The following is a 19,967-nucleotide window of genomic DNA, read 5'->3' as shown; positions in this document are numbered from 1 at the left end:
GTGTAACCACAATCTGGAAAGCTTTGTAAGGATCAGAGAATGATCAAATCCAAGACTCCTCAATGCTGAATGAGAATTCAGCCCCTTACTCGGGCCTCAACTTCCCCTGAGTGCCCACTCTGGTACAGCCACGTTCCCTGAGGAGAGCTTATCAGAGCATTGGGAATATAGACAGCTTTCTTTCTATAAAGGGATAGGCTCTGCACCAAAGGTAAAACATTATTATTTACAGAGTACAGGAAGAGAAGTGATCAGTTCTAACACAGAGATTAGATGAGAAGGTCATAGAAGGTTCCAGAAAGATGATTTTTGAATTAGGTCCTAAAATAAACACAGACATTCCTCAAATGGAAAAGGATGGAAGTTCTTTGCAAGAAAATCTCACAGAGGCATGAAAGTAAGATATATTCAACGAGTCTGAGCAATTTGATGTGACTTTAACCCAGGTTGCATGAGGGAGAATCATAAGCAAGTTATATGGCAAGAGAGGAAGTTTGGGTCAAAGTGAGAAGTCTTGAACTTCATACTAAGAAAGAAACTGAAGTCGCTCAGTCATGTCTGACTCTTTGCTACCCCATGGACTGCAGCTTACCAGGCACCTCCATCCATGGAATTTTCCAGGCAAGAGTACTGGAGTGGGTTGCCATTTCCTTCTCCAGGGGATCTTCCCGACCCAGGGATCGAACCCAGATCTCCTGCACTGCAGGCAGATGCTTTACTATCTGAGCCACCCGGGAAGCCCTCATACTAAAGGTCTAGGAGTTTATTCAAGTCACCTTCTCTGCATAATCCCATTCCCACTACCTAATTCAGGCTGTTATTGTCACATTTAAAAATTGAAGGCTTCCATTGAGAGTGACTGTCTGGAATCATTAGTTTTTAAGAATATAAACCCTGAGGCTGGTACTCTACGTTGATAATTTTTAAGCAACAAACAATACTAAAAAGAACAATAGCTAGTATATATCAATTGTCAGTCACAGTCATTCCTGGGTTGGAGCACTGAATCAGAACACAATCTCTCAAAGGCTACTTTTAGTGGAGAGGTTTTCCAGGCCAATTTCCTCCTAATCCAAAAAAACACATTTAGATCTCTTCCTTTCTCTATAGGTATCTAGGGAAGGATGAGAGAAGCCTGGGTTTTGGAAAAACATGAATCCCCAGGTCGCCAGCTCTGTTCCCTATTTATTCAGCAGAGTCCTTTCCATACACCCCCAGACTGAGTTAACAGATTCAACGCCATGGACTTGATTCCTCTTTAAGTTTAACAGGACTTAAGGACTTAAGGAAAGGAAAATAAAGGGGAAGAAACTAGAAGACTGACTTTCCAACCTGTGGCAGCAGAATTGAGGGAAATAGACTATGAAAAGAACCAGGAGGCCAGGGTTTTACTCCACCTTCTCACTCAACAGCCCTGTGGACTTCAGCAAAGGTGGCCTCACCTGTCTGGGCTGCAGGGAATTAAAAGGAAATCACGCATATGGAAATATCTGGCACAGAGTAGGCCCTCAGAAGATGCTTATGGAATCTGAATCTACAGTACAGAACCTGAGAAATACGTAGCATTCATATGGGAGATGTGAGATATATCGGGAAGGGGCCGCAGACCCAAGGAATAAGCTCAATGAAATCATCAGCATGATGTGTTGGTATTGTGGGGTGATTTTTAGTACTTTGTCCAGTTATTTTCAGTCCCTTGAGGCCTTTATCAGTTTCCGCGCTATCCCAATGCTGTTCGTAAAGTTGGCACGCTTTATGAGTCTTCATCAACCTACACACAGTGAGACAGATCCCAGGAGGTGGAGGAAAGTTCTGTTTCTTGTGAAACTAGCTATGTGTGAAACACATGGAGTCCCTGGGGATGCCTGACATGATTTAGACGTTCTTTGCCTGCCCACTGCAGGAGGCTTTATACGGGAAAGGCATCCTGTCCTCTCACTAACTAATGAAAAGCAGATGAGGAACGGTAGAAAGAATGCTGGTCTTGATCTCAGGAGGCCTCACTCTGGAAGTGCAGCTCTGTCACCTGGGAGACCTTGGGCAAATTAACTTTTCTGAGCCTCAGTTTGCCTGCCTAAAAGGTAAATAATAGAACTTACTATTTGGGATTTTTTCTGGACTCAAATGATATAATTTATGTGCAAGCACTTTGCAAATTGTAAAGTGCCAACAACTGTGTGTTAGAACTCTCATCATTGTTATTTATGGAGCATATAGGCTTTGCAGCCAGTTAAACCTTTCAGTCTTCATGTCCCCATAACCCCTTATCTACTGTCTCTATCATTCTGGAAAACATAATGCATTTCCAAAAAATTCAAAAGGGGTGATTCTAATGAACCCCTACTTAGAAAGGTGTAGGGAGAGCTAAAGGAGTAAACAAAGGATGGTGAAGTACCAAGAGGCCAGCAAGAGCTGGAAGCAGTCACTCCCCACTTACAGATGAAAGAAAGAGCAACAGTTTCTGCCAGAGCTAAGAGATAAGGACTGAAGCCCTAAAGGAGGAAGGCCTGGCTGGAGGGTTGCAGCTATTGCCAGATTTGGGGCACCAAAACAGGAGAGACTTCTCTCCTTATGGTCACCAGTCTCCCATTGGTTGAACCTAATCAGAAGGCAACCAGCAACAGTTCCCAAATAATGCAATCCACAGGGTCAAACTCTCAAAGATTCAAGTCTTTGTGGCCATCTATTATCTCCTATACCCTACTCTTCATAGTGTTTTGTATGTGACATCTAGATAGCAGCACAGCTGGTAATTATGAACTGGATTCTGAATCAAGGTCTGTGTTCAAATCTTGACTCTGTCATTTGCTATATGATCTTATGGAGATTTGTTTAACCCATCGGAACCTCAATTTTCTCATCTGTACAAGAGGCCTTATGAGAGTGCCAATTTCAGGAGATAGTGAGAGTATTACATTCGCAAACTGGTAAGGCACTTTCCAAGGTACATATTAAGCATTCTACAAATATTAAAGATATTGCTGTTTAACTTTCTACAGACCTTTTTTTTTTTTTTTTACTGTCCCCCCTCTCTCCCAAACCTCTTCACTAGAAACCCTTCTCCATGGAAACCTTACCCTTTTGCATCTTTAACCTGTTTAATAATGCTACAATTTTTTATCCTAACTGAAACATGGATCTCCCTGGTATACTTTTCTAATTTGTTTGACTTATTGGCAGTATCTGTATTTTGATCACTCATTCCTCCTAGGAAAGCCTTCTTCCCTTGGCTTTGGTGTTACTATCTCCGGATTTTCATCTTGATTGGATGGACCATGTCCTAAACTGAATTTATTTTCTTTCCCAAAAAACACACTCCTCTCCTCTTAACTTAATTAATAACATCCACATTATCCAATTGCTTAAACCTGTATGCCTCACCTCCTCCTTACTCCTTATATCCAACAAATCATAGAGCTCCATATATTAAGCCTCTAAAATGTCTCTAGAATCTATCTTCTCTTCTCCATCCCGAAGAGTACCATATTCATGAGTTGTTATCATCTCTTGCAACTTTATTGCAATAATTTCCTATGTGGCCTCATTGCCTTTTGTCTTTCTTTCTCTACCCATTCTTCACACTGTAGTCAGAAAACTTATTCTATAAACAATACTTTCTCATGCCCTCACCCTTATTAAAACTCCCTCAGTGATTTATTTTTCCACTGCCCATATTAGAAAGCCCACTCTTGTAATTTCTAGCAAGACCCTCTAGACCTAAACCCTGAATACTCATCTAGAGACACTCTTTTCTCTCACTCAACTGCGATCGTAACAAATGAGTTGCAAATCCCTCAGTTCTCAAGCTTCTCTCTCCTCTGGGTGGTATACATGCTGTCCAGGACCCTCCATGCCCAAGTGGCCCTTGAATAATTCTCACTTGCCCTTTGTATCCCAGCTTGGATGCCACTTTCTCTAGTAACCATTCCTGACCCTGAAATTCCAATTTAGCGGCCCACCTAGGTGAGCCACCACGACTTAGGAGCGCTGTTCTAGGTAGGCAGTTCTTCATTCACACTGTTTAACCTTTGCATTCAGTACCTGGCACTTTTGAATAAGGGAAGTTTCAGCATGACAATACCGTCACTGCTCAAAAAAAGTTCGTTTGCATTTTCCATAACGTCTTATGGAAAAGCCCAAATGAAGTTTTTGGCTAACCCAATACACCACTCTAACCCATTGACTGAGAAATTGTGTGGGGCCTGAAGTAGTATGGTGTATATAGAAAAATGTTTCTATTGAGACATCCATGTTGTTATTTTTAAACAAATATTAAACATCATACTATGTGCAAGCCCAGTGCTAGATTCTGATGAAACTGCAACAAACAAGACACATTTCCTGTCATCAAAACCTCACCAGTTAGTGGGGTAAACAGACAGGTAAACATATATCTACAATCTGGTATGATAACTTCTTGGACACAGGAAAACATAATAAGCATTTTTTTTAATTTTATTTTATTTTTAAACTTTACATAACTGTATTAGTTTTGCCAAATATCAAAATGAATCTGCCACAGGTATACATGTGTTCCCCATCCTGAACCCTCCTCCCTCCTCCCTCCCCATTCCATCCCTCTGGGTCGTCCCAGTGCACCAGCCCCAAGCATCCAGTATCGTGCATCGAACCTGGACTGGCAACTCATTTCATACATGATATTTTACATGTTTCAATGCCATTCTCCCAAATCTTCCCACCCTCTCCCTCTCCCACAGAGTCCATAAGACTGTTCTATACATCAGTGTCTCTTTTGCTGTCTCGTACACAGGGTTATTGTTACCATCTTTCTAAATTCCATATATATGCGTTAGTATACTGTATTGGTGTTTTTCTTTCTGGTTTACTTCACTCTGTATAATAGGCTCCAGTTTCATCCACCTCATTAGAACTGATTCAAATGTATTCTTTTTAATGGCTGAATAATACTCCATTGTGTATATGTACCACAGCTTTCTTATCCATTCATCTGCTGATGGACATCTAGGTTGCTTCCATGTCCTGGCTACATAATAAGCATTTTTGAGCACTTTTAATAATAGCAATCGCCTATATGGTTATTATGAGGATTGAATGAATTCATGCATAGGAAGCACTTACAGCAGGACCAAGCACAAGTGGTTCTCATGCATTTATTCACTCAATCCTCACCTCAACCATGGGACATGAGTACTATTGTTAAAGCCCATGTCACAGATGAGAAAACTAGGGCACAAAACAGATAAGCAACTTAGCACAGAGCCGGCATGCTTTCATGACAGTACTTGGCTCTGAACCTGGCCGTCAGATTCCAGAACCCAGAGGATTTAATCCCTGTTCAGGGGCAAACACCCAAGGAGCTGTGGGAACAAAGAAGAAGGGAATCTAGTCCAGCCTGGGTTCCAAGAATGCCACACATCTCCTGTCTGGCTTATATAATTCGATTTCCACTGAAGCTAATACTAAAATGAATACTCAGCTCTGACCTCCAGTGCCTTCGCCCCAAAGCAGAGCTGTGCATGAAACCAACACAGTGGAGTTTCTATCAGTTCATCATGTTATTAGTCAGTTAGGCCTTGGGAAGCTGACAAAGGAGCAGATGTTAGGAATACTATATGTAGTATACTATCATAATGATGTGCAGTTGTCAAAAGCATCTATTTTCTTTGTTAAAAAGAAGAGCATTTTATGTGGGAAGTTTCTTACAAAGTCAATTTTTCAGCCGAGGGCAAGAGGAGAGTGTAAACATGAAAAGCCCAAGAAAAAGGTAGATGGAAGCGGAGGATGAATGTTTAGTCTATGTCTAATAGTCTGCAAAGAACATGTGCAATTTGGGAAGATTATAGGGGGAACTGCCAGAGCCAGGCAAACTCTCTCTGAGGTATGCACACTACGCATTAGTAAAGGATCAGCCAGCGCTCACTGAGCCACATTTCCCTTCTGTATGCCCAAGTGGAACAGCACACAGAAGCAAAGAAAGGGCAGCCTATCTTGTAAGCACCTACTATGTGTCAGGTGCAACCTTCCCCTTACAGTTATCAGTTAATCCTCAGGAAATTATACAAGAGAAATATTTTTATCTCCTTCTTGCAACTGAGCAATTGAGGCTTGAATATTTGCCCAAATTGTGCCTATAAATTGCACAGTCAGGATGAAAATCCACTCCTAACTACCAGTAAAGCCCTTTCAACGCTTACTGCTCCCCGACCCTGAAAATTTTTAGGACTCTTTGATCATGCTTCACATAACCTTTAGGTTGGCACTCCCAAGGTCCGTGAGGGAAGGGACTGTCATTGAATCCCAAGTACTACATTTAAAGTATCTAAACTACAATGGATGTTCAATAATTTTTTAATTCTTTAATAGACTTTATTTTTAGCATAGTTAGAGGTACACAGCAATATTGAGAGGCAGGTAAAGAGATTTCACATACATCTCCTGCCCCACACCCCCACAGGCTCTCTCACCATCAACAACCTGCACAGGAATTGTACATTTGTTACAACCAGTGAACAAACATTGTTACGACCTAAAGTCTGCAGTTTACATTAGGATCCACTCATGGTGTGGTACAGTCTACAGGTTTTGGCGAACATATAATAACATGTATCCACCATGATAGCATCATACAAAATAGTTCCACTGCCCTAAAAGTCTTATTTTTTCATCCTATTAATGCCTCCCTAGCCCTTAACCCTTGCAACCATTGATTTCTACACTGTATCCATAGTTTTGCCTTTTCCAGAATATCACATAGTTGGAATCACCCAGTATATAGCCTTTTTTGCCTTCTTTTACTTGACAGTATACATGTAAGTTTCCTCCATGCGTGTTTACAGCTTGATACCACAATTTTTTAGTGTTGAATAATATTCCATTGTCTGGGAATACCACACTTTACTTAACCAACTACTGAAGGACATCTTAGTTGCTTCCAAGTTTTGGCAATTATGAATCAAGCTGCTATAATTATCTGTGGGCAGGCTTTCCTGTAGACATGAATTTTCAACTTTTTTGAATAAACTCCAAAGAGTATGATTGCTGGATCATGTGGTAAGAGCATGTGTAATTTTGTAAGGAACTGCAAAACTGTCTTCCAAGATGACTGTACCATTTGCATTCTCACCAGCAGTGAATGAGGGTTCCCATTGCTCCACATCCTCATCAGCATTTTGTGTTGTCAGTGTTTCAAATTTTGCCCATCTAATATGCTACTGGAGATCAGTGGAGAAACAACTCCAGAAAGAATGAAGGGACAGAGCCAAAGCAAAAACAACACCCAGTTGTGGATGTGACTGGTGATAGAAGCAAGATCAGATGCTGCAAAGAGCAATATTGCATAGGAACCTGGAATGTTAGGCCCATGAATCAAGGCAAATTAGAAGCGGTCAAATAGATGGAAAGAGTAAAATTGACATTCTAGGAATCAGTGAACTAAAATGGACTGGAATGGGTGAATTTAACTCAGATGACCATTATGTCTACTGTGGACAGGAATCCCTTAGAAGAAATGGAGTAGCCATCATGGTCAACAAAAGAGTCCGAAATGCAGTACTTGGATGAAATCTCAAAAATGACAGAATGATCTCTGTTCGTTTCCAAGGCAAACCATTCAATATCATGGTAATCCAAGTCTATGCCCAGACCAGTAATGCTGAAGAAGCTGAAGTTGAACGGTTCTGTGAAGACTTACAAGACCTTTTAGAACTAACACCCAAAAAAGATGTCCTTTTCATTATAGGGGACTGGAATGCAAAAGTAGGAAGTAAAGAAACACCTGGAGGAACAGGCAAATTTGGCCTAGGAATACAGAATGAAGCAGGGCAAAAGCCAATAGAGTTCTGCCAAGAGAATACATTGGTCATAGGAAACACCCTCTTCCAACAACACAAGAAAAGACTCTACACATGGACATCACCAGATGGCCAACACCGAAATCAGATTGATTATATTCTTTGCAGCCAAAGATAGAGAAGCTCTATACAGTCAGCAAAAACAAGACCAGGAGCTGACTGTGGCTCAGATCATGAACTCCTTATTGCCAAATTCAGACTTAAATTGAAGAAAGTAGGGGAAACCACTAAACCATTCAGGTATGACCTAAATCAAATCCCTTATGATTATACAGTGGAAGTGAGAAATAGATTTAAGGGACTAAATCTGATAGATAGAGTGCCTGATGAACTATGGGCCAAGGTTTGTGACACTGTACAGGAGATAGGAATCAAAACCATCACCAAGAAAAAGAAATACAAAAAAGCAAAATGGCTGTCTGAGGAGGCCTTACAATAGCTTTGAAAAGACAGGAAGTGAAAAGCAAAGGAGAAAAGGAAAGATACACCCATTTGAATTCAGAGTTTCAAAGAATAGCAAGGAAAAATAGGAAAGCCTTCCTCAGCAATCAATGTAAAGAAATAGGGGGAAATAATAGAATGGGAAAGACTAAAGATCTCTTCAAGAAAATTAGAGATACCAAGGGAACATTTCATGCAAAGATGGGCTCAATAAAGGACAGGAATGGGATGGACCTAACAGAAGAAGATGATATTAAGAAGAGGTAGCAAGAATACACAGAAGAACTGTACAAAAAAGATCTTCACAATGCAGATAATCACAATGGTGTGGTCACTCTCCTAGAGCCAGATATCCTGGAATGTGAAGTCAAGTGGGCCTTAGGAAGCATCACTACAAACAAAGCTAGTGGAGGTGATAGAATTTCAGTAGAGCTATTTCAAATCCTGAAAGATGATGTGTGAAAGTGCTGCACTCAATGTGTCAGCAGATTTGGAAAAGTCAGCAGTGGCCACAGGACTGGAAAAGGTAAGTATTCATTCCAAGCCCTAAGAAAGGCAATGCAAAGAATGCTCAAACTGCTGCACAATTACACTCACATCTCTAATAAGTTCAGTTCAGTTCAGTTCAGTTCCATCGCTCAGTCGTGTCCGACTCTTTGCGACCCTATGAATCGCAGCACGCCAGGCCACCCCGTCCATCACCAACTCCCGGAGTTCACTCAGACTCAGTCCATCGAGTCAGTGATGCCATCCAGCCATCTCATCCTCTGTCGTCCCCTTCTCCTTCTGCCCCCAATCCCTCCCAGCATCACAGTCTTTTCCAATGAGTCAACTCTTCACATGAGGTGGCCAAAGTACTGGAGTTTCAGCTTTAGCATCATTCCTTCCAAAGAAATCCCAGGGCTGATCTCCTTCAGAATGGACTGGTTGGATCTCCTTGCAGTCCAAGGGACTCTCAAGAGTCTTCTCCAACACCACAGTTCAAAAGCATCAATTCTTCGGCGCTCAGCTTTCTTCACAGTCCAACACTCACATCCATACATGACCATTGGAAAAACCATAGCCTTGACTAGACAGACCTTTGTTGGCAAAGTAATGTCTCTGCTTTTGAATATGCTATCTAGGTTGGTCATAACTTTCCTTCCAAGGAGTAACTGTCTTTTAATTGAGTAACTGTCTTTTAATTTCATGGTTTCAATCACCATCTGCAGTGATTTTGGAGCCCCCCAAAATAAAGTCTGACACTGTTTCCACTGTTTCCCCATCTATTTCCCATGAAGTGATGGGACCAGATGCCATGATCTTCGTTTTCTGAATGTTGAGTTTTAAGCCAACTTTTTCACTCTCCTCTTTCACCTTCATCAAGAGGCTTTTTAGTTAATCTTCACTTTCTGCCATAAGGGTGGTGTCATCTGCATATCTGAGGTGATTGATATTTCTCCTGGCAATCTTGATTTCAGCTTGTGCTTCTTCCAGCCCAGCGTTTCTCGTGATGTATTCTGCATGTAAGTTAAATAAGCAGGGTGACAATATACAGTCTTGACATACTCCTTTTCCTATTTGGAAACAGTCTGTTGTTCCATGTCCAGTTCTAACTGTTGCTTCCTGACCTGCATACAAATTTCTCAAGAGGGAGGTCAGGTGGTCTGGTATTCCCATCTCTTTCAGAATTTTCCACAGTTTATTGTGATCCACACAAAGGCTTTGGCATAGTCAATAAAGCAGAAATAGATGTTTTTCTGGAACTCTCTTGCTTTTTCCATGATCCAGCAGATGTTGGCAATTTGGTATCTGGTTCCTCTGCCTTTTCTAAAACCGGCTTGAATATCTGGAAGTTCATGGTTCACATATTGCTGAAGCCTGGCTTGGAGAATTTTGAGCATTACTTTACTAGCATGTGAGATGAGTGCAATTGTGCGGTAGTCTGAGCATTCTTTGGCATTGCCTTTCTTTGGGATTGCAATGAAAACTGACCTTTTCCAGTCCTGTGGCCACTGCTGAGTTTTCCAAATTTGCTGGCATATTGAGTGCAGCACTTTCACAGCATCATCTTTCAGGATTTGGAACAGCTCAACTGGAATTCCATCACCTCCACTAGCTTTGTTCATAGTGATGCTTCCTAAGGCCTACTTGACTTCACATTCCAGGATATCTGGCTCTAGGTCAGTGATCACACCATCATGATTATCTGGGTCGTGAAGATCTTTTTTGTTCGGTTCTTCTGTGTATTCTTGCCACCTCTTCTTAATATCTTCTGCTTCTGTTAGGTCCATACCATTTCTATACTTTGTTTGTTTCCAAGGCAAATCATTTAGTATCACAGTAATCCAAGTCTATGCCCCAACCAGTAATGCTGAAGAAGCTGAAGTTGAACGATTCTATGAAGACCTACAAGACCTTTTAGAACTAACACCCATAAAAAGATGTCCTTTTCATTATAGGGGACTGGAATGCAAAAGTAGGAAGTCATGAAACACCTGGAGGAACAGGCAAATTTGGCCTTGGAATATGGAATGAAGCAGGGCAAAGACTAATAGAGTTTTGCCAAGAAAATGCACTGGTCATAGCAAACACCCTCTTCCAACAACACAAGAGAAGACTCTACACATGGACGTCACCAGATGGTCAACACAGAAATCAGATTGATTATATTCTTTGCAGCCAAAGATAGAGAAGCTCTATACAGTCAACAAAAACAAGACCAGGAGCTGACAGTGGCTCAGATCATGAACTCCTTATTGCCAAATTCAGACTGAAATTGAAGAAAGTAGGGAAAACCACTAGACCATTCAGGTATGACCTAAATCAAATCCCTTATGATTATACAGGGAAGTGAGAAATAGATTTAAGGGACTAGATCTGATAGATAGAGTGCCTGATGAACTATGGACTGAGGTTCGTGACATTGTACAGGAAACAGGAATCAAGACCATCCCCAAGGAAAAGAAATGCAAAAAAGCAAAATGGCTGTCTAGGGAGGCGTTACAAATAGCTGTGAAAAGAAGAGAAGTGAAAAGCAACGGAGAAAAGGAAAGATATACACATCTGAATGCAGAGTTCCAAAGAATAGCAAGAAGAGATAAGAAAGCCTTCCTCAGAGACCAATGCAAAGAAATAGAGGAGAACAACCAAATGAGAAAGACTAGAGATCTCTTCAAGAAAATTAGAAATACCAAGGGAACATTTCATGCAAAGATGGGCTCGATAAAGGACAGGAATGGTATGGACCTAACAGAATTCTAGTAAAGTAATGCTCAAAATTCTCCAAGCCAGACTTCAGCAATACATGAACTGTGAACTTCCAGATGTTCAAGCTGGTTTTAGAAAAAGCAGAGGAACCAGAGATCAAATTGCCAACATCCACTGGATCATTGAAAAAGCAAGAGAGTTCCAGAAAAACATCTATTTCTGCTTTATTGACTATACCAAAGCCTTTGACTGTGTGGATCACAATTAACTGTGGAAAATTCTGAAAAAGATCGGAATACCAGACCACCTGACCTCCCTCTTGAGAAATTTGTATGCAGGTCAGGAAGCAACAGTAGAACTGGACATGGAACAACAGACTGGTTCCAAATCAGGAAAGGAGTACATCAAGGATTTATATTGACACCCTGCTTATTTAACTTAAATGCAGAGTACATCATGAGAAACACTGGTCTGGATGAAGGACAAGGTAGAATCAAGATTGCCGGGAGAAATATCAATAACCTCAGACACGCAGATAACACCACTCTTACGGCAGAAAGTGAGGAAGAACTAAAGAGCCTCTCGATGAAAGTGAAAGAGGAGAGTGAATAAGTTGGCTTAAAACTCAACATTCAGAAAACTAAGATCATGACATCTGGCCCCATCACTTCATGGGAAGTAGATGGGGAAACAGTGGAAACAGTGTCAGACTTTATTTTGGGGGGCTCCAAAATCACTGCAGATGGTGACTGCAGCCATGAAATTAAAAGACACTTACTCCTTGGCAGTAAAGTTATGACCAACCTAGACAGCATATTCAAAAGCAGAGACATTACTTTGCCAACAAAGTTCCGTCTAATCAAGGCTATGGTTTTTCCAGTAGTCATGTATGGATGTGAGAGTTGGACTATAAAGAAAGCTGAGCACCGAAGAATTGATGCTTTTGAAGTGTGGTGTTGGAGAAGACTCTTGAGAGTCCCTTGGACTGCAAAGATGTCCAACCACTCCATCCTAAAGGAGATCAGTCCTGAGTGTTCATTGGAAGAACTGATGCTGAAGCTGGCCACCTCATGCGAAGAGTTGACTCATTTGAAAAGACCCTGATGCTGGGAAAGATTGAAGACTGGAGGAGAAGGGTCGAAAGAGGATGAGGTGGTTCAATGGCATCACCAACTCGATGGACATGAGTTTGGGTAAACTCCAGGAGTTGTTGATGGATAGGGAGGCCTGGCGTGTTGTAGTCCATGCGATCACAAAGAGTTAGACATGACTGAGCGACTGAACTCAACTGAATGGATGTACAGTCAATAAATATGGTGGCTTGGCTAGTAAAGAATCTGCCTGCAAAGCAGGAGACCCAAGTTCAATCTCTGGATTGGGAAGATGCCCTGGAGAAGGGAATGGCAACTCACTCCAGTATTCTTGTCTGGAAAATTCCATGGATGGAGGAGCCTGGTGGGGAACAGTTCATGGAGTCACAAAGAGTCAGAGACAACTGAGAGACTAACACTTTCACTTTTTTTCTTCTAACAGATGTTTTTTAATAAAAATACTTAGTCCTAAATCAAGATGAAATAGAGTTATGAATCATTAAGAAAGTAGAGCTGTGACATTGTTGTTTATATTATCACTTTTAGATGACTGGGAGTGAAAGGAGCGCCTCCACAGTCAAACTCAAAGCTGTCCCTTTCACGTCACCTGCACTTTTCTGGGCAAATGGTGCTGCCTGCTCCAGGTAAGCAGTCTGCTGAGTGTGTGTGCCCGCTGCAGCTGAGAGTCACAGAAATGCACTTTGCAATCTTTGTCTTAGATCCCTCTCATGTTAATAAGTGAAAGTCTCTCACTCATGTCCTACTCTTTACAACCCCATGGACTATAGCCCTCTCATGGCTATATTTTATTCTTTTCTAGCTACTATGTTTTTCTCCCCAAATTTGAGATGTAAATATTCATGTCTCTTTTATTATCATAGATAATTGCTCTGGAGCCTATTACCATTGTTAGAAGAAAAAACAATACCTCCACATTGACATACCTTTTCTAATAAGCCCCATATTGAACCTACAATAATTTAGGCTGACACACACATAAATAGAACAATGTCAAATTGTGAAATAAATCCAAATGCGTAGAGGAATTAGCTTAAGTGATATTTCAGTTCTGGGAAAACTTTATCAGTGAATACACAGAATTAATGTGATAGGTACAATTTGAAAAAAGTGTTAGATCCTATTTCATACCTCACACAAAAAATTAATTCTAGAAGTATGAAAGGTTTCAATAATGTAAAAGGAAATGGAAAAAAAAGCTAAGGAAAAATGTATGATTTATCTGAACAATCTTAGAGTAGGGAAGCTTTTTTAAAAAATAACACAAAACCTTGAAACTTTAAACAAATCAATAAGCTTGACCATATAAAAATAAAATATTTATGAATGATTAAAAAGTAGAAGACAAATGAAATATTTGGGGAAAATATGTTCACAATCCATATCACATCAAAGAGATATTTTTCCTAATACATAAAAAGGTATCTGAAGAGTAATAAGGAAAATATCACTAATCTAACTGAAAATTATCAAATTATATGTACATAGTTTACAGGAAAATACAAGTGTGTTTTTAAAATAATAAATAATATTCAATGTCGCTCATCATGAGAAGATATACTAAGAAGGCACTTTTCTCTTAAAAATTGGCAATGATCCATATTTTGAAAATATGCTTAGATGGTGAAGGAAGCTGACACTCTTGGATATTGTGAGTGGGATATTTTTGTACTTTCCTACAAATGTACAGTGGGCTTCCCAGGTGGTGCATTGGTAAAGAATTCAGCTGCCAATGCAGGAGACGTCAGAGACAGGGTTTGATCCCTGAGTTGAGAAGACCCCTGGAGGAGGAAATGGCAACCCACTCCAGTATTCTTGCCTGGAAAATTCCATGGACAGAGGAGCCTCATGGACTAGCATCCATGGGGTCACAAGTAGTCAGACATGACTGAGCACACACAAACACACAGATGTACAGGAGGACAAATGGGGAGCACCTTTCCATACATACCCTGTGACCTAACAATTTCACTTCCTTGTGTTCATCAAACAGATACACCTGCACATTTGCTTGTGCTGATATTAATGCAAATTCCGTCTACATCAGAACAGAGTGGTTAACTAAAGCATGGTGCATTCTAAAAGAGGATGAGAAAAAAACCTATGTTCTTTATCTTTATGATACAATCCTCAGGATACGTTTCCATATTTTAAAAAAATACAAAACTATGAGTGCAACAGTCAAATCATATAGCACACAGGATATGATTCCATCCATATGACCTTCAAGACCAGCAGAAACTAATAGATGGTGATAAAAATGAGGCTAGCAATAACCTCAGCAGAGACTGGGAAGAGACACAGGGAAGTGCTAGGGTGCTAGAAATACATAGTTTGATACAGATGGTGATTCCCTGGGCAAATGTTGGAAGAAAAATCCACAATGTACACATTTCTGCACTTCACTGTACATGCTCTACCTTAGTTTACAAAAATATAAACAAGATGCAGAACAGTACATATAACATTTTATACTTTGCACAAAATAAGCAGAAGAGAAAAAATAAAAAGGTCTCTACATGGATTTGTTTAAACTTGACTAGCATGTTTCCAGAAGACCACACAAGAACCTGATCGCACTAGCTACACCTGAAGCGTGGTTCCAGGTGACTAAGGGTAGAGATGAGAGGGAAACCCCTCACATATATCTTATGCTGCTGCTGCTGCTGCTGCTGCTGCTGCTGCTGCTAAGTCGCTTCAGTCGTGTCTGACTCTGTGCGACCCCAGAGACAGCAGCCCACCAGGCTCCCCCGTCTCTGAGATTCTCCAGGCAAGAACACTGGAGTGGGTACTTTTGCAAATTAAAGCATGTGAATATGTTACCTTACCATAATCATACATTGAATTAAAAATTTTTAAATACAGCACTTGGAATTATCCAAGACTCGGGGAGCTTACTCAATCCTCCTTACAAATGCAGCTTGGCAGGACGCTGACGGGGCTACGGTCAGCCCTCTGCTGACACGGTCTCTCCTGCCACAGAGTGTCACTGCTGCAGGCTCAGCCTGTAAGACCCGACAGACACTGGTCCATCGCCAGCCCCCTTCACCTCCCAGGGCAGGAGTCATCACAATTGCTCAGACTCTTAGGTTGACTAAGATCACATGCCCAGGTGCCCCATTTTATTCATTTATTGTAAAATATTTACAAGTGCCCTTTAAGTATCCACTGTATGGTCCACACAAAGGGGACACAGTAGCTCATATTGTGCTTGAGGAAGACAGATAACAAGCAGATGAACAAAATATCTAGAGAGAACAAGTCAGATGGCAATATGCACAAGGAAGGGAAACAAGTCAAGGTGGAGGGAGAAAATTTCAAGGTGGAGGTAATGAGGGAGAGTCATGGCTATTTCCAGGGTGGCTGACAGAAGGCCTCACAGGTGAAGTGGTACCTCAGATCAGAATGAAACAAGAAGACAAGCATGGAGAATATATGAAGATAGAGAAGTTGAGGCAGAGGGAACAGCAAATCCAAAAGCCTTGAAATCAGAGCCTGCCTGCCATAGCTGAGAAACATCACAGAGGCCAGCGTGGCCACAGCTCCAGGGACCAAATCAGGAAGAGAAGAAATAAGGAAGGAGAGGGAAGCAGGGCCCAGATCACACAGGGCGTTGGAGGCCATGTGAAGACTTCCACTCCTACTCTTCACAACATGGGAAACCAGTAGAGGGTTTGGGGAAGAATCAAGAGATTATTTTTGACCTGTTACATGGAAATGTCAGGATGGATACAAGTCTGGGCTTTACAAAGGAGAAAGAGTCTGGGTATATGAACCTGGGAGTCACTGAGCTTCATTTTGCTCTAAGTCAATTACTCTTTGGGGTCTTTGGGGTCTTTGATGTCCTTTCTCATCAGTACCTCTTGGTCAGGCCCATCCTAGACTATTTTATTTCAGTCAGGTTCCCCACCTTCTTCTCATCATCTGAAGCAAGTGCTTGGGTATTTTACTCCTCCGTCTCAGTAGGCAAACTGATCTCTCCCCACCTTGGATCCTCCAAAGGATCCAAGAGGCATAGCTTTTGCCAAGTCACACACATGTGCTCACATGCATTCAAGTGCCACTTATGTTCTTCTGCTAGGGCCATAGATGCATACTCTCCTTAAGTTTTACATTTCCTTAATCAAGAGGGGCCATTTAATTGAATCTCCTCTGAAATAAAAAGGGCTACTATGTCCACTTGTACAGATACCTTAATATCACTGAAAGCTTTTCATTATGCCTTACTAAGGCTCCCATGACTTTTCTATGACCTTCACTAACTTTGTAGACTTCTAAAACATTTTTCAATCTTTGTCTATTCTCCCTCTACTAACATCTGGATTATCCATCAGCTCTTGTTTAAAAATATATGCCACCCAACCTTTAAATCCCTGGAATCAAGGCACAGCCTTCTCACTAGTGAATGACCATGAGAAAGTCACTTCATTTCTATAAGCTTCAGTTTCCTTACTTTATAATGAACTCCTGTCTCTAAGAACAGAATAATTATTTTGTTTATATTTTTCTGTAGTTTGCTACTTAAATTAATGAGGATAAAGATGATGATACTTGTATAGTGATCCCCTAGTGAACTAGAGGATCTTCATACTCTTTGCAGGGCAAGGAGGAACAAATTTACAAGTGAAGATGAGACATGTGAACAGAATTCCTAGCGTACATCAGTATAAAGAATATATGTATTATGATTTTTATTATTATCCTGATTTGGCTATTAATTAACTAACTGTGTGAGCTTGGGAAATTTTACATATTCTCCATGAGACACTGATTGCTAATCTGTGAAATGCAGGCAAAAATAATTCTATTCCTGAAGTTGTTATAAGGAATATTTAAATATATAAATTTCTTACTTAAATAAGAAATATTTAAATAAATCTAAGTACTGTGTCTGATATCTTGACAGTGACAGAACGCTTCATAAACTCGATGATACCATCCTCATTACCTTCGGGGAGAAGGGTCAGCTGGAGCAGAGAAGATAGAAGATCCAGGGAAGAACTGAGCACCAGGTGAGGGCAAACCAAAATTCTGGTACAGAGAGTCCTCAGTTTTTAGAAGTTATGCAGAAGAAGACAGAAGCAGTGGAGATTCAAACCTGAAATAGCAATAGTTCACTCTGGGCAAACTAGAAACAAGTATGTATTGAGTTTGTCTGTTCCTATGGATGGAGAAGCCTGGTGGGCTATAGTCCATTGGGGTCACAGAGAGTCGGACATGACTGAGTGACTTCACTTTTCACTTTTGTTTGTTCCAGGTGGGTAGTAGAACATAATGATCAAGAGGTTGGATTTTGTACAAAAACAGGCATGGTTTCAATCTTGACTCTGGAACACTGGCTCTGGAAACTCCATTCCCCAAATCTCAATTCCAGATCCACAGAGAAAAGATTAAAGTGATAGAATTTGGCCACCCATGGATCCCAGTGACATCATCCTCATTGAAGTATCCATAGAGGTCTCTTGAGACACACAGCACCATAAGTAAAAGAACTCAGAGCCTGAAGACAGATCTGGCTTGAATCCTAACTTAGATATTTACTATGTGATTTTGGATAAGTTTTTTGATCTTTCCAAGCCTGAGTTTCCTCAGTTATCAACTGGAGAAACTAACCACTTCTGACTGAAATACAGCAAGCAAAACACTATTGCAATGATGGGCACACAGTATGTACTCAAAGTGGTGATTACTATTATCACTGTGATAGCTCTTTACCAGGAACTGTACCTCATGTTGGGGATTCAATGTGGACAAGAATATATTTCATACTATGTACAACATGATACCTTTCAGCTATTTGAAGACAGGTGCCATGTTCCTCCATGCCATATCCACTCCTGTTTTCTCTGTTTTCTTAGCTATTTCTCACAGCACAAGATTTCCCCATGCAATCCTCTCCTCTCTGGACTTCCCCTGCTTTGCTTGATGAGTGTTTTGTTTTTGTCAACGCCCATTCGGAATATGGTACCAACAATGGAGACACCATCCAGCCGTGAAATTCCACAATCAACTTGAGCATCACAGGAGGAGAATTTGGCTTTTGCACTAACCCTCTACTTTAGCTAATTAAGCCACACATTTCTGTCAGTTTTTCTATTTTTACAGTCATGGTGAAATGACTCTAAATGACAGTCACAATGAAAACTGCAATGGAGCTACCGAACTCATGAGCTTAGCAAGAGTACCTGAAAAAGTCTTCAGTCGTTTTAAACAAACTTACAGGTAAAGAAGGTGCTTCGCTGATAGCTCAGTGGGTAAATAATCCAGCTCCAATTGCAGGAGACACAGGTTCTATCCCTGGGTCGGGAAGATCCCTTGGAGGAGGGAATGGAAATACATTTCAGTATTCTTGCCTGGGGAATCCCACAGACAGGGAACCTGTTGGGCTATAATCCATGGGGTCGAAAAGAGTCAGACACAACTGAGTAACTGAGTGCATACACAAGTGTAAAGAAGCATATATCCTATATGAAGATTCAAAGTAAAATCAGAATGAATCTACTTTTATCCTTTAAATAGTAAGGGTGGCCCTAATTTAGTACCACTAAGAAGATGAGTATTTCAATCTAGCAGGGAGAAAACAAAACCTTTAACATTACTAAGAATAGAAGAAATACTTAACTAAGAAATCAGCTTTGAGTGTATTTTAAAAGTAGACTCCCTAGTAAAGTTGGTAAGATCTTTATTATTAATGTCAAATATTCTTTATCCCAGCTCATAAATCCTCCCAGAGAAATGGAATAGAATAGAGGTAGAACAGATTTATACCCTCCTCCTAAGGCAGAGTCTTCTATTGGTGCCTCCAGGTAACCTAAAGGGTCAGCAAAAGCTACAGCTTTAAGACAGTCAACAGGTAGTTCCTGCAATCTTGGAATGTAAACAACACCTTTTCAAATTAGAAAAAAAAAAAAGAAAAGAGCCCTAAAATATAGATCCTAGTCTCCAAACATTCATGAGGACACATTTCTACTCCTTGATTTATGTGCCTAGGCCTGAGTGTCAGAGGCCTGAGAAATCACAGCTGGATGAAAGAGATGAGCTTTGCATGAACGTCATATTTTGTTTTATAAAAGGAGCTCAACTATCATAGTTTGAATGGCTCGGCACCTCTTTAATCAAACCAGGGCTTCTCAGGCCAGGGCTTTGAAAGTGAGCTAATTAGCAATGTGCCAGAGACTTACCTGGTTAATCAAATGATTAATCACTCTGTAGATTTCATTTCTCTTATTTCCTGGCTGTCTTTGGCTCTTCTATTTGGGTTTTTTTGTATTTTGGGGGAGAATTAGCATTTTAATAGCTGGCAGTCACCATTCAGAGTAAAAAAAAATGGCATTGTCCCATTTTAACCATTTTTTGTACAAATAAAAATGAGACAGAGGGGATTCTTTCCCAGGAG

At 40.7% G+C, this 19,967-nt stretch overlaps 2 long non-coding RNA genes across 3 annotated transcripts in view; one reads left to right on the top strand and one right to left on the bottom strand.

Moving 5' to 3' along the window:
• LOC129655360 (uncharacterized) overlaps positions 1 to 19,967 on the bottom strand; it is a 164,284-nt gene that overhangs the window by 26,659 nt on the left and 117,658 nt on the right. The window lies entirely within an intron of this gene.
• LOC129655361 (uncharacterized) lies at positions 1,956 to 18,245 on the top strand. 2 transcript variants are annotated; one of them, XR_008715927.1, is made up of 3 exons: positions 1,956 to 2,081; positions 17,478 to 17,709; positions 17,829 to 18,245. It is a non-coding gene; the product is annotated as an uncharacterized LOC129655361 (long non-coding RNA). The 2 variants fall into 2 exon arrangements; XR_008715926.1 differs by lacking the exon at positions 1,956 to 2,081 and adding an exon at positions 13,107 to 13,197.

The sequence above is a fragment of the Bubalus kerabau genome, chromosome 6 (assembly GCF_029407905.1).
Source record: "Bubalus kerabau isolate K-KA32 ecotype Philippines breed swamp buffalo chromosome 6, PCC_UOA_SB_1v2, whole genome shotgun sequence".
Taxonomy (NCBI): domain Eukaryota; kingdom Metazoa; phylum Chordata; class Mammalia; order Artiodactyla; family Bovidae; genus Bubalus; species Bubalus kerabau.
The sequence above is the reverse complement of the archived record's forward strand: the minus strand, read 5'-3'. Positions and strand labels throughout refer to the sequence as shown.